Consider the following 13,008-nt stretch of genomic DNA (forward strand, 5'->3'; position numbering starts at 1 on the left):
TTGCTCCTCTCCATCATGGGGCCAACAGATAAATTTGAGCAGAAGTGAAGCAGGGGGAGCCAGCCGACATAGCCACCATTTGCAGAAGATCAGCACTGAAACAGCAGCTCTGCAACAGAAAGCATGGAGGCCTGAGCAATGAGGTGGCATGGGCTGGGGATTGATTTGGTGTAGCAACACACCTAAACCACGAGTGTGAGCTGGACCAGCAGAGGGAGGAAAGCAGATTGATTTATGTGGTGTGGGCAGTCAGCTAAGTGTTGTACCACTGCTAACTGCAGGCAGGCCGAACAGTCAGTTTTATGGGAGAAGAGTTTAGCCCTGGGTAAATTGTAGATGACTTTCCAGTGGCGTGCCCAGAAAATAAGAGTCACTAAAGATGAGGACAGGACGGACAGCTGAATGGGCAGTGCCAGGCGCTGGCAGGGGCCTGTGCCCTGCCGTTTGTCCTTCAGCCCTGTTCCTGCCAGGCCCAGTGACTCAGGCAGGGTGGGCCTGGTGGGCTCGCTGAGCCTCACTGTCCACCTCTGCGCACCCTCATGGCAGCAGGCTCCGCAGGCCGGCTGCCCTCCGGGACACGCAGCGTGTCCCCCTGGCAGCGACCAAGGCAGCTTCGTGGCCTTGGTGCTGGATTAGGGCCGACGGCCTCCCCCGGCCTCCCGCTGCAGTGCTCGCCTGGGACGAGTGGCCTCGTCCGTCGGTGCCGCGCAGAGGTGAGCATGGCTGCGATTACAAATGCGCTTCTTGTTTGTCTTTTCTGTGCCGAAATCCTGTCAGTGAGGAGAAGCGATAATAACATGCTATTAAGTTCTTTCTGGATAATGTAATTCAGGAGTCAGGAGGCAGTTTGGTCATTTATGCCTTTGAAAAGCTCAGAATAATTTTCAGTGTCATTATCTTCCCTTTTAAAGAGCCCGTCTCAAACATCAATACACAGAGCCCCTCTCCTCACCACCTCATGCTCACTTTTGTGGTTTTCTCCCACCTTTTGTTCTTGTTGTCTCTTAAGTTTTCAGGGATTTTGTTTTTGTTTCCAGTCAGCCATACGCCATGAAACACATACTGCACCCAACTTTCCTGTTATATATATATATTTTTAAGCTTTTTCTTTGCTAGGGGGTTTGGGAGCTCACTCCATTTGTATTTCGCAGCTCTGGGCAGGGGTTGGTGAGCGGCTGCTGCCTGGCCCCAAGACACCGCTGAGCCCCGGGCAGCCATGTGCGTACCCAGCATGCTGGGCATGGCCTCAGCAGATGAGAGACGTGGAGTGTGGTGCATCCTTACGTGCTTTCCTCATGTTTTTGTCAAGTGTGCGCTTCAGTGTAAGCAGTTAACAGGCATTTTTGCCCTGAAATAACACCCAGGATAGGGAGCACAGCGGCTCCTTCACAAATGCAACTTCAACACCAGCTTACGCTGCGGGCATGAAAACAGACAGCTGTCTCCTAGTGAATGCAGGAAAAATTACTACCCAGAACTGGGGCAGGAAAACAATCCAGCTCCTCTCCTGCATGCACAGGGTGCCAATGAAAAGGAGAATTTTATTCATTAAGTTAATTGGCAACAATCCGTGAAATACCAGCCTTTATCTTAAGTTTGTTTCTAGTTTTGGAAAGCATCCTGGCCCTTCTGTTTTTAGAAGAAGAAGGTATATGACTCCTTCCATTTTTGGTGCACTGGCACTGCTGTTGTTTCAGTGTGAATAGGAGGGCTAATGTCTTTCCATAGGCTGCCTTCTGCCTTCAGAAGGGAAATGGGGTCTCCCAAGCAGATAGAAAATATCTGTGGGGAGCAGGAGGGAGTCACATCCGTCATTAATTCTAGTCCATATTGTTCAGCAGCTTCTGAAGGAACTGGCTGGCACTCACATGCCAGCAAAATCAGTGCTGTAGTACGGATATGACCTGGCACGAGCTTATTTGCAGAGGGTGTGGGAAGTCTCGCACAGGGAGCAGGAGCATTAGCAGCACAGTGTGGCCTCATCAAGGAGCTGGCCTGGCATTGTTAGCATGGGGCATGCAATCTCCTTTGGACAGGTGCGAAGAGGAATGAGGACGCCCTCTCCTTCTTGAGGGATAAATAGGCCTCTTAAACACTTACGGCGGTCCCAGACTTTAACGCACGGTTCAGTGCTAGCCAGTAATGCCGGGAAGGGAAACCACATGAGAACAAACATTGCAACGAATGCAGCTGGTCCCAGATAGCTGTGTGCTCTGACTGCCCAAAGGCCATGGGAGCAGGGACCCAGTGCTGGCCCAGCCACAACAGCCATGCCTGCCTCCATCACCTGCCGGCTCCCTGCTTCCCATGCCAATGCAAGTGCCTTCATGAGCATGGGGGCCATGAAATGGTTCCTGCGGCCTGGGGTATCCATGCGGCTTCTCCCAGGAGGGAGTTCTGGTGCTTGGTGTTTTAGCTCACACTGCGACCTCTCCCACAGTGGGGACTCTGTGAGAGTTCTTCTCTCCTCTATCCACCCACCCACTGCCACTAAAGCTAAAGGACTTTCATTATCTCTGGGCTCTCTATGCCTTCTCTCTCGGACTTGGTTAAAATTGGAGAAGTATTTGAACAAACATCTGTCAGTAGGGATAGAGCAGAGGGTCAGAGAGCCATGCCTTTCTCTCGGGGCAGCTTCATGGGATTAAAAAAACCCTGACTAACAAGGGAGGAATAAAATAAAGAAGGGAAAGAAAAGATAGTGAAAAGCAGAGGAAACTGGAGTTCTTAAATGTCATGTTACAGTGGCCTGATCATCAGGACCTGCTCTCCATTCACTCCGCAAGCAGCCTGCCCAGTGTGGCCCACTCCCAGCAGGCAAGATGTCTCCTGGCGGCTAATTCATTCCTAAGCTCTTCTTCCAGCCATCTGCTGGGAGGCTGTTGGAGCTGCTCGTATGAGCACGCGTATATGTGCTCACAGTTATGTGGCAGCGGGAGCACCGAGCTGCAGCCCGTGCTGGTGTCGCTCACAGTGCACTGCCTTCTCCACGGTCTGCCAACCCTGCAGCCAGAGACACCTTCCAGCCTGAGTGCCAAAGGACTGCGTCAGACCCTTGGGTGGCAGCCGGCTGTTTGGTTGATGGATTATCCACTCTGAACAGGAGATGGTAATCTGCAGAGGAGCGGACCCAGAGACAGTGGCAGAGTTAATCTTTTTGAGTGTGGACAGCAGTCAGAGTGGGATCAGGTGGACAAATCTAAGAGAGAACAATGTGGTTTGGAGGGCAAGTGGAAGCAAACAGGAAAGTAAAAGCACAGACAAAGAAGTAAAGTTGCTTGGCTAGGAGGGTCAGAACAGGACTGGTGTATTACAGCAGGATGGGACTCAGCCTCTACCAGCACCCTCCTTTTGTCACTGCACAGAAAGCCAAGCCACATGGTTACACCATGGAGAACACAGACCTCTCTCCCCATTGCCGGTACTGGGAAGGCAATGAGAAGTGCTCAGGCAGGTATTTTATGCCTTACAGATTCAAATGCATTCTGCTTGAGACTATACTTAGAAGCAGGAGAATTTAACTTATGAAGGCAGCTGTGTTACTACCGTATTCACATAAAGATGGTTTTGAACTCCACACTACATTACTCCAGGGAAGCCATTCTGGGCTTCACACCAAGCAAGCTGCATGTTGGACAGAGGGTGCTGACACTTTTCCTGTACATCTTCAGCTGGGTCAATGAGTATATTAGCCACTATTACCCAATCTGAACGGGTTATCTCTAGGCTCCTGCCAGCCTACGCAGTATCTCTCTTTCCACAGAAGTGCTTTGCAATCCATGGATTAAAAGCATTACAAGTGCTGAGTATTAATGCCTCAGTTGAAAATGTATAGCCAGTGTCAAGAGACAGGATGTGCTTATATTGCTAAGGCATGTGCCGGTTGATGATCCCACTACACATAGTCTTTCAAGTTATTTTCCTTATGTTTGGCCATGGAAGGATGTGATGTGGCACTGGGGTTTTTAGACAGAAGCCCTAAAAGAGGAAGAGCCTTGTAAAGCAACTCTGTTCTGCTTTGGTCTTTTATTAATATATTTCAAGGGGAAATCCACACCTGTCCTGGACTGCGGTCTCCAGCAGAGCTCCTGCAGTCTCTGTAACAGGTCTGCTCCAGGGTTGTGTAAATGGAGAAAATGTTTAGAATATTCCAAGGTATGAATCTTCTAGTTCTCCTTTGCTGGAAGGACAGGCTACAATGCCCTGAGTATCTGTCATTGCACAGCTGTGGTGATGTCTGAATGGTAAAAAGTCATTAAAATATTAATATGATTTATAATTAAAAGCCACCATTTCTAACATGGAAATGGACTCCTCATGGCCAGATAAGACCAAATGCTCCATCTACTTTCCAGCTACTGAAAGTAGTGCATCCTGGCTGGTCCAGGGAAAGGTGGAAAAGCCTCATAAATGGAAAAAACTTAAAACTTGCCAACTGGAGAAGTTTCCTCCTACTCCATACTTCTCTTTGTAGTAGGTCTAAACTTTTAACAAGAAAGCTTACATTTCTTATGTTAATACACAAAAACACATACACGTGTACTTACATATAATGCAGTTGTGTCGCTTTTCAGTGATTACCGAGCACTTTGAAATCTTTATGACCAGTGCAAGGCAGTGACTAAGAATTGGCTATGTCTATCTGGGCCCAGCCACTTCTTATGACACAGCAGTGGCAAAGACTGAGTCAGAGTGGTCACCAGCGTGTCCTGTCCAAGCCCTCCTGGTCATATGAGTCACTGGGCTCAGTCACATCACCAGATCGTCTTGGGCACTTGGTTCTGTGGGCTGGAGTTGAGTCACCAAGACCACATGAGGCATCTCAGTTCCTGAGATCAGTTCAGTCACTCCAGTAAAGTGCAGGTAAACTCAAAAGATGGCCTTTACGAATACAATAACTTACGCTCCATCTTAAATGTTTAATCAGAGCAATTAGCGTTTGTTTCCTTCTACCCAAACTGGTGCTGCCTGTGACTGTTGCCTCAGCACACTGCAGTATGAGGTTGTGTCATAAAGTAAGCTGGGCTTGGAGAACCTCTCCTGCCACCTCCCGCACCTTGCCTTGCTTTACTTATGGCTGTAAAAAGGACCGTTGTGAAGCTGGAGACGAGGCATTGCTTGGCACTGTGGAAGGAGGAATAGCTTGATGAGAGGAGCTGGTGGCTGTCAGGGCTTTTGGAGAAGGCGTCAAGAATGAGGAGGGCAGCAAGGGAATTCTTGGCTGAAGAATGTGGAAGAGGTAAAGTGGAGGGCCTTGAGGCGGAGACAAATGGACAGGAGCTGAATGTGGAGGACTCCACGTTTCAGTCACCATCCCTGGAGGTCTTTGAGAAATGTGTAGGTGTGGAACTTAGCGGCATGGTTTAGTGGTGGACCTGTCAGTACGAGGTTAAAGGTTGGACTAGGTGATCCTAGAGGTATTTTCCAACCTGAATGTTTCTATGATTCTATGACTCTTCCACGGCGTGAAGTCTCAGAGTTTTGTCGTGGGGTGGAGAGGGGCTGGCTTGTCCTATTGACCAGTACTGCCTGCATGGACCCGTAGTGCTGAAGGAACGTGGAGGCTGCCAGGGGACGAGGTCTGATGGGGATGTCTGCATCCCAGGCTGAAAGAAGACAAGAAAACGCTTGAGTGATTCAGAGAGTGCCCTTGGAGATATGCCACACACCCGCCCTGCAGGGAGCCTCCTCCTGATGGGATGTTCCCTATCCTGGGCTTCTCCTGAGGCTACCAGCAGGGAGGACCTCTGGGAGAAGCGTGGCAGTGCCTGACCTGCGTTGCTGCCTTGGGAGGAATGCAGCCCATGCTTACCTTGTATGCATTGTTGTAAATATGTTTTGAGCAGTTTTCCTCTGCTGGTGAGATTGCCTAATGGTATCCATTGCTTGAGGGGGTGTTTTTTTAATAGGTAGGATATAACAGAAAAACAGTGTCCTGTTTTTAAGCACCTGTTGAGAGATCTTAAAACCCCAAACCCCAGCACTCTCTGGGGTGCAGCGTGACTCGGTGGTGTCGTTGGTGATGTTGCTGGTGACTAAAGTTTCTTTCCCAAGCAGGAAAGAGCTTAACCCCTGATTTACAGCAAGGGCTGGTACATTAATACCAGCAGTATTTCTCTCTTACTGCTGTCCAGGTGTGGTACAGGTTTGCGAGGAGTGCGTGTGCCTCTTCCTGCGAGGTGGGGAGGAGGAGATTCAGAAGGCATGCCAGAAGCTGCCCCACCACTACAGGGGGGACAAACACAAGGCCAGCTCCTGATAGCCAGGAGGTCGTTAAGGATCCTAATCAGGCAGAAATGTTTTCCCGTTAGCTCGTTATGAACTGTAACAAGGTTGCAGCTCTGGGTTATGGCTGCTTTTTCTCTTGCTGGAGGTAAGGAGTGTGCCTGCTGAGGGCTTCAGGAGCTCCGTTGGTATGACGTGGGTGGTGTGGAGACAGGAGGGACGAAGGGGTTAGGGGGCAGAGCCAGGAGCAGTGGGGCTGCCCCAAGGAGGAGGTTGTTTTGCCTGGTGGCCCAGAGGAAGGCAATTGTTTCTTTGCTTCTCTGGCAAAAAGTCGAGGGAAGGGTGGCCAGGGAAAGCCCTGCTCCTGGAGGTGGTGGCGGCTTTTGAGTGTATGATAGCGTATCTCGCCTTGGGCTTGCAGGTCTGATAATCGGTACGTGACGGGAGCTTCGTCGTGCCTTGGGCGTGGGTTGTGGCTTGGCACGGTGTGTGATGGCAGCTGAGGGCGGGTGGGAGGAAACGTGAGCAGTGTTTTGGCGTTTGGGGGGTGCCATGTTCTGCAGTGATCTCCACCTCCCCGTTCTCTTCCTCATGCCACATCACTGAGGGGAGGTTTGGCTCTGTGCACCAGCCACTGCTCAGACCCAAAGCACTGCTGCCTGCTGGCCCGCCAGCACCTCTCCTTCGCTCTCCCAGGACTCTGAAGGGGTTTGGCCATGTGAGGAGCAGCGTGCAGTAGAAAAGTCTCTGGGAGACTCAAAACATAAACCATGTTGTAATAAGCAGGAATTGGCATTTGTGCTGAGTCTAATGCTAGGTCTTACTGACTGACACAACGCTCCTGAGCCCACTGACCCTGAGAGGCTTCTCTTAATATGGAGCCTTGTGGCAGGCTGTATTTATTGCTGAGATAACCCATGCTCTTGTTAAGCCTCCCATGTCAGCTGCTGAATAACCTCACGGATGCCTTTGGATCTGCAAAGCCATCTATTTGCTGAGACAAATGTCCTCCTTTCCTCCCATCAGTGGCAAAGGTCGTCATCAAGGTGGAAGCAGAGCGCCTTCGTGAAGTGACAGAAATATGTGGCAAGGCTGCTTTGGGAAGAAGATGTCATTCTGTAAATTCACCAACTGCTTTGCTATCACGAAGCTAAATAATAGCTTTTGCTCGTGCAGACCCATCACAGCAGTCTTGGCTTTTACAGGTTCTGCTGAAAACCCTTGTTGTGTGCTTCATCCCCTGGGCTCCTCTGTGCCTGATGCTGTGTGGCCACTGGGCTGGAGATGCTGCAACGCATGGGGCAGATGTTTCTCTTGGCTGCAAGGGCCCACTAGAAGCTTGAGGAATAAACTGTGTCAGAGGGACCATATCCAAGACGGATACGCAAAGGTTAGGAGACTGCTATCCAAGAAGAGTTTGCAAACAGAAAGAAACTATTGAGGATGAGCTAGAAAAGCACCCTTGGGCTCTATTGCTGCCTCTCCCGTACTGCAGAGTCAGGAAATGAGTCTGAGAAGCATCTGCTGGATGCAGTTAACATATAGTGGTGCATCTTCTGGGCTGTATAACCCTCCAAGTAGCCTTTGTTGAAGGATGGATAGTTATAGCTATGGATGGAAAGGATTGAAGGCACAATCTCTATTATTTTTCTGTCTTTCTTCCCAGTCCACAATACGTAAGACAAAAACCACTCGGAGTTAAAATAATGCTGTTGTGATGTGGTGTCTAGGTACCAGCTAGCAGCAAATGCTTTCAAGGAAAAAGGCACTTGCAGTCTGTTTGTGTCGGGGCATTAAATTAAATTAACTTGGACAGAAGAATGTTAAGTACAAAAACTAAAATGAACAAGTAATTAGCGTCTGAGGTTGCAGGAAACAATTCATTTAGCAGTCCCACAGTGAGCTTGCTGGATTTAAGGTTCTTGGGCATGTTCTAAGTATTTTTTGCTTCTGACAGTCTTCCAACTGCTATCTCTATGCTACATTGCTTCACACCTGGATTGACCTGCCTTTGTAATGTGTCCTTGACATCCAGTCAAGGTGGTTTGAAACAGAAATGCTTCTCTTAAAATGTTAGTGGGAAACTCGAGGCTCTCTTTCTAGTGCTAATAACAGTAATTTTGTATCCTCCACTAAAGTGTCCCTGCTCTTGTGCTCCCAAGTGACCCTTTCCAGAGTTCCTGGATGTGGCTGGCTTTGTTAGGAACGCTCATTTGCAGTACTGGGTGAGTGTGTTGGAGCTGAGAAGGGGCGTTAACAGGGCTGGTGTCCAGTCCAGGCCTGGTGAAGTGCCTGAAGACAAAGAACCAAAGCAGTCTTCCTGGTGACACTTGTGCCACTTGCCCTTATTCTATATTTTCCTGTGAACGATGCCATTTCTCCACCTGGGGATGAGGAGGTAGAGAACTTGGTGCAGAGACTACGGAAGCCTTCTCTGCGTTATAGGATCTACCAGGCAACTTGCAGATGCTCCCGAATTCCCTTCTCCCTGGTCTGGAGGGCACCCAAGAAGTCATGTGGCCGCGCCGTGCTGTGATGGCTGTGCAGCACAGCTCTTCCAGCAGGCAGCCTGTGCAGGCTGTGGAAAGGAGCGTGATGAGTAATTACGTGCTGTGTTACAACACAGCTACACAGGGAGGTTTCAGTGGCTCTTTCCAGCTATTGCCTGGTGTATTGCCGCTGTGTTAACGGGAGCAAGGATCCTCTGTCTCTTGGCGTTCGAACTCCCTTCCCCCACATACACGCTACAGCATCTGTGGCAGAGACTTCAGCTTTGAGCTAATTTTACTGCTATTTTTGTGATCTTCTGCCTTCGCTGTGGTCTCTATCCTTCCTTTCCAAATCTGTGTCATGCCTGCTGTCCATCCATCTATTGCAGCCCCTTGCCTCCTGCTCGAGATGCTGGCACTAAGGCATTAGGGAGGCAGGAGCATTGCTTGGCAAACAGCTTTTATAGCAGCAGATTGACAAGAGAAAGCCATAGGAAAGGCGCATTGGCTCAGTTTCATTAATGCACTTGGCTTTAGGAAAGATGAGACTTTTCTTGGAGCAAATGGCCCAAATCAGGCTGCAGAGACACTTCAGAAGCACAGAGATCTTCAGGCTTTTAACTTTGGAACAGCTCTACTGCAGTCTTTTTTTTTTTTTCTTTTTTCTTTCTGGTGTACTTGAGGATGGTCCCCAAAAGCGACTTGAAGACTGAGGTTGTGCTTTAGACGATACCCATCTCCCACCACTATACTCAATGTTTCCTTCTACTTCTGTATCAGCTGGGAAAAGGGAGGCAGAAAATGTAGTAGTAAGTTGGTAAGATAGCCTGGATTGTTCGCTACACTAAAATCCTGTTTCCTGACTGTTAACGTGACCATTTCCAGCACAAGTCACCTGCAGGTAGCGCGTGCCCAATTAATACCCTCTGAGTGGCTGCTCATCTCGGTGTCCTCAGCCATCAGCTGAGCCACGCAGCCAGCCTCTGCCTTGGATGTATGTCCCATGGGGTGAGTAACTGGAGCTGATCTGCTTATCTAGGCTCCAGACCAGGAAGGAAAGTTAGGATTAATGCGTGATCAGCCTAGAGCCTGGAGCTGGGCACTGGGTCGGGAACATGGGGCAGGAAAGAACTGGTGTATTATTGAAACTGGTAAACCCACCTTATCACAAGTCTATGGTAGCAAATTTGGGGTGGGAATTTTTTTTTTTTCTGGAGGGCTAACTCAAAATGCACAACCTTGGGGAGGGCCAAGATGCATACGGTGTGGAAGTAAACACCTATTTTTGTTAGAAAAAGGTTGAGCAGTTCATCCCGGCCTTCTAGTCTCCTGGCAACTGTGAAGAACAGACCATACTGGGACCACTATTTTAATCAACCAAATTGCAGGTCCTTTCTCTCCTCCCCCAGCAATCAGCCTCCTGCGAGATCAAAAACCCTTCTGAGCACGTCATCTCCAGGACTTGGAAACTCTGCTTTGCTGAGCTGCAGTTACAGGTTGCTCAGGTCCGTGCAGGGCTCTTGCTTCGTATTTCTTGCCTGAAAACAAGGCATTACTTTGTTGTTGTTGCTATATTAAAATGAATGTGTTGTATTCACTTCACAAAAAAAAGTCCACTTTGATATTACCTCAGAATAGGAATACTTTACACTTCCAACTTGTTTCCTTGTCTGCCTCTCTGCCCGTGATGTTCAGAAGTTCTGTCTACCTTCTGCTCCTGTCCATTCTCTAGAAGTGCTTTTTTGCCTAGGCAGATATGCAGAACAATAAACATTTTGTGTACAAAGCATATGATGATTAAAAAACGTCTACTCCGATCATGAGAAACTTCACCTACTTTCAGCCTTATAGCCAAAGTATCTTCTAACACTTCAACTTGCTCAGCAATCAGGGCAATTAGCTGAATTCTCACCTGCTCAAGCTTCTGGACTTCTGCAGCTATCCGGGCTGCCTTTCCAGCACAGGCAATGAGAGAGATCAGCCCTGGGGCTGAGTAGCAGAACATTGCACTGCGGGCAGTTCTGGCGTCCAGGACGACAACGTGAACAAGCTCAGGACTGCGTGGCTACGCCGACAGGCTGGTGTAAGGGCTGGGGTGAACGTGCTTCAGTTCACTCTAATTAAGCTGCTGTGCTCAGTGCAAAGGAACCAGGGAGTCTCTTTGCCCCTTGCTCTCTTTCACTGTCTCTGTCTGTTGACCCTAAAAGACGAAAATAACTCTATTTTGTACTTTTCTCCTTGAAACTGGTATGCCTTGTGTACACAGTACTGGGTATACAAAACCTATTGCCCTACCTCGCTGCCCTGTGGCAGCGGTATGGCACAGCACGCAGGGAGGCACAAACCTGAAAACAGGAGGCTGTTTCTGCCCCCCTCCTTTTTTTTTCTTTTTCCTTGTTACGCTTTTTCCCGCTTTGTTCAAAGGCTTGACCTCAGATCTGTCCTTACCAGGCGGGTGACCTGAACCGCACACTCCCTTTCAGCTCTCCTCGTTCAGGGTCGCTGCTGGAAAGCCTCTGCTCTCAGGCATGAAAGCAGGCTTCTGCTTCCACAGCTGATACTGCAGCACCCCTTGACCCCAGAAAACCTGCTTGAGAAATGCGTAGGGCCAGGCACTGAGAAGATCAGTTGCTGGAGGATCAGGGTAGCCTGAGAAAGCTCTCCTGCCCTCTGCAAGCGTACGCTGGAGCACCGGGCAGGATCCTCAGCTCTGCTCTGAACCCTGATGGAGGCAATTTGGTAGGAGGGGGCAAGGCTGTTGCAATTCTTTTTTCCCCACTCTGGTCTAGTGCCTGGAGCCCAGCAAAGGCCTTCTTGTCAGAGCAGCGTGCAGTCCTCCCAGGAGCACTAAATAAAACACCAGGTGCTGTTCAATGGCTCCTCAATTCCCGTTGTTGCTACAGGAATTGTAGTTTCTTTTTTCATTTGTATCTTTGCCCTCCCTACCCTTTTTCTTTTTAAAAAATCCACTGAGTGATTAGATTTGCAAATGAACGGGCAGGGAAGTGACAACAAAAGGGAGCTGGAGCTGAGGAGCGCAGGTATAATTACTGTAATTAACTCAAGCAGCAGGGGCACAGCCAGCGCTGGGAGCATCACTCAGAGATGCCGTGGGCGAGAGATGGGAGAGGAAGGATGGCCAGCCGCAGAGAAAGGCCTCGGCCTCGCGGGTGCCTGTGATGGTAAGAAAAGCTTAGTCCTGCCTGTCCCTGAAGCACCACCACACAAACATGCTGCGGTGACCCCATCTCCCCAGACAAGGTGCAGTGGGACCTCGCTCTGTGCCGTAAGGAAATGGCTCTGTGCCCTTCTTGGGCAGCCCCTAAGGGCTGTTTCCCCTTTGTTTCCCCTTGATCCCCAGGAGCAAAGGACACCCTGCGTGCTGCAGGATTAGCCCCTTGCTTGGGAGACAAAGCCTTTTCCCACGGAGGAGAACGCTGCAGCAGCCACGGCCTCACAGAAGGAGCTGGGATAACTGGCCCAGCATCTCTCAGAAGCTCTTTAGCATGAAAATACATTGCTCCTGGACTTCGCTAGGTGCTGGCCTGGGACTTTATGGTTCATCTAAGAAATGGCATTAATTGTTTTCATCACTGACAGGCTGAACAGGGAGCACAGCCATGGGAGGACACATCTATAGAGTGGAAGCACGTGTTTCATGCTCTCCTGATCACTGCAACACCAGATGTTTTATGGTCACTTAAGAAGCAAGGGATATGTGCTTGTCTGTCCTACTTCTGCTAGCCGCAGTCAGTCCTGTGGTCTGGTTATGCAGGCTTGTTAGGAGAGGCCTGTGTTCCTCCTCCTGAAAGATTAATGTCCCAAGCGCTGTTCGACATAGAGTTGAGAGCACCTAAATGTGTGTACGGTATATTTAGAAACTGCTATGATTACAGCCCATAGATTTGCTGAAGCTGCGTAGCTGGTGTGTGTTTTGCTGCTCTGTAAGAACTTCAAAACTCACCCTTTTCATTGTGAAAAATATCTGATACAAGGCAGGGGGAATGCAGAGGTCTGTGAACAGCTTCTGCTTAAACTTGCTACTACTGATCAAAAAAGCTATAGGAAACAGGATTGGAAGGGGCTTTGAGAGATCATCTAGTCCATCTCCTTCCCCCAGGCATGTTCAGCTGCACCTCCTTTGCCCTTGAAAATGTTTGACCAAGTTCTGAGCATCTATTCCAGTGCCTCCCTATTCTAAACAGATTAACCCAAATCTTCCACGCTGAAGTTTAACTTATTACCTCTCTTACTCACCATGGGCATGGAAAACAGATTATTCTTTTCCTTGCAG

General features: G+C 49.3%; 1 long non-coding RNA gene across 1 annotated transcript; it reads right to left on the minus strand.

Annotated features, from left to right (window-relative positions):
• Nucleotides 1-1,640: 1,640 nt before the first annotated feature.
• LOC308195493 lies at nt 1,641-11,750 on the minus strand. The gene is made up of 2 exons (XR_013951552.1): nt 5,813-11,750; nt 1,641-5,606 (listed from the first exon to the last, which is right to left on the minus strand). It is a non-coding gene; the product is annotated as an uncharacterized lncRNA (long non-coding RNA).
• Between the last annotated feature and the right edge of the window lie 1,258 nt (nt 11,751-13,008).

This window comes from Anser brachyrhynchus (assembly GCF_964034855.1).
Source record: "Anser brachyrhynchus genome assembly, chromosome: 5".
NCBI lineage: Eukaryota > Metazoa > Chordata > Aves > Anseriformes > Anatidae > Anser > Anser brachyrhynchus.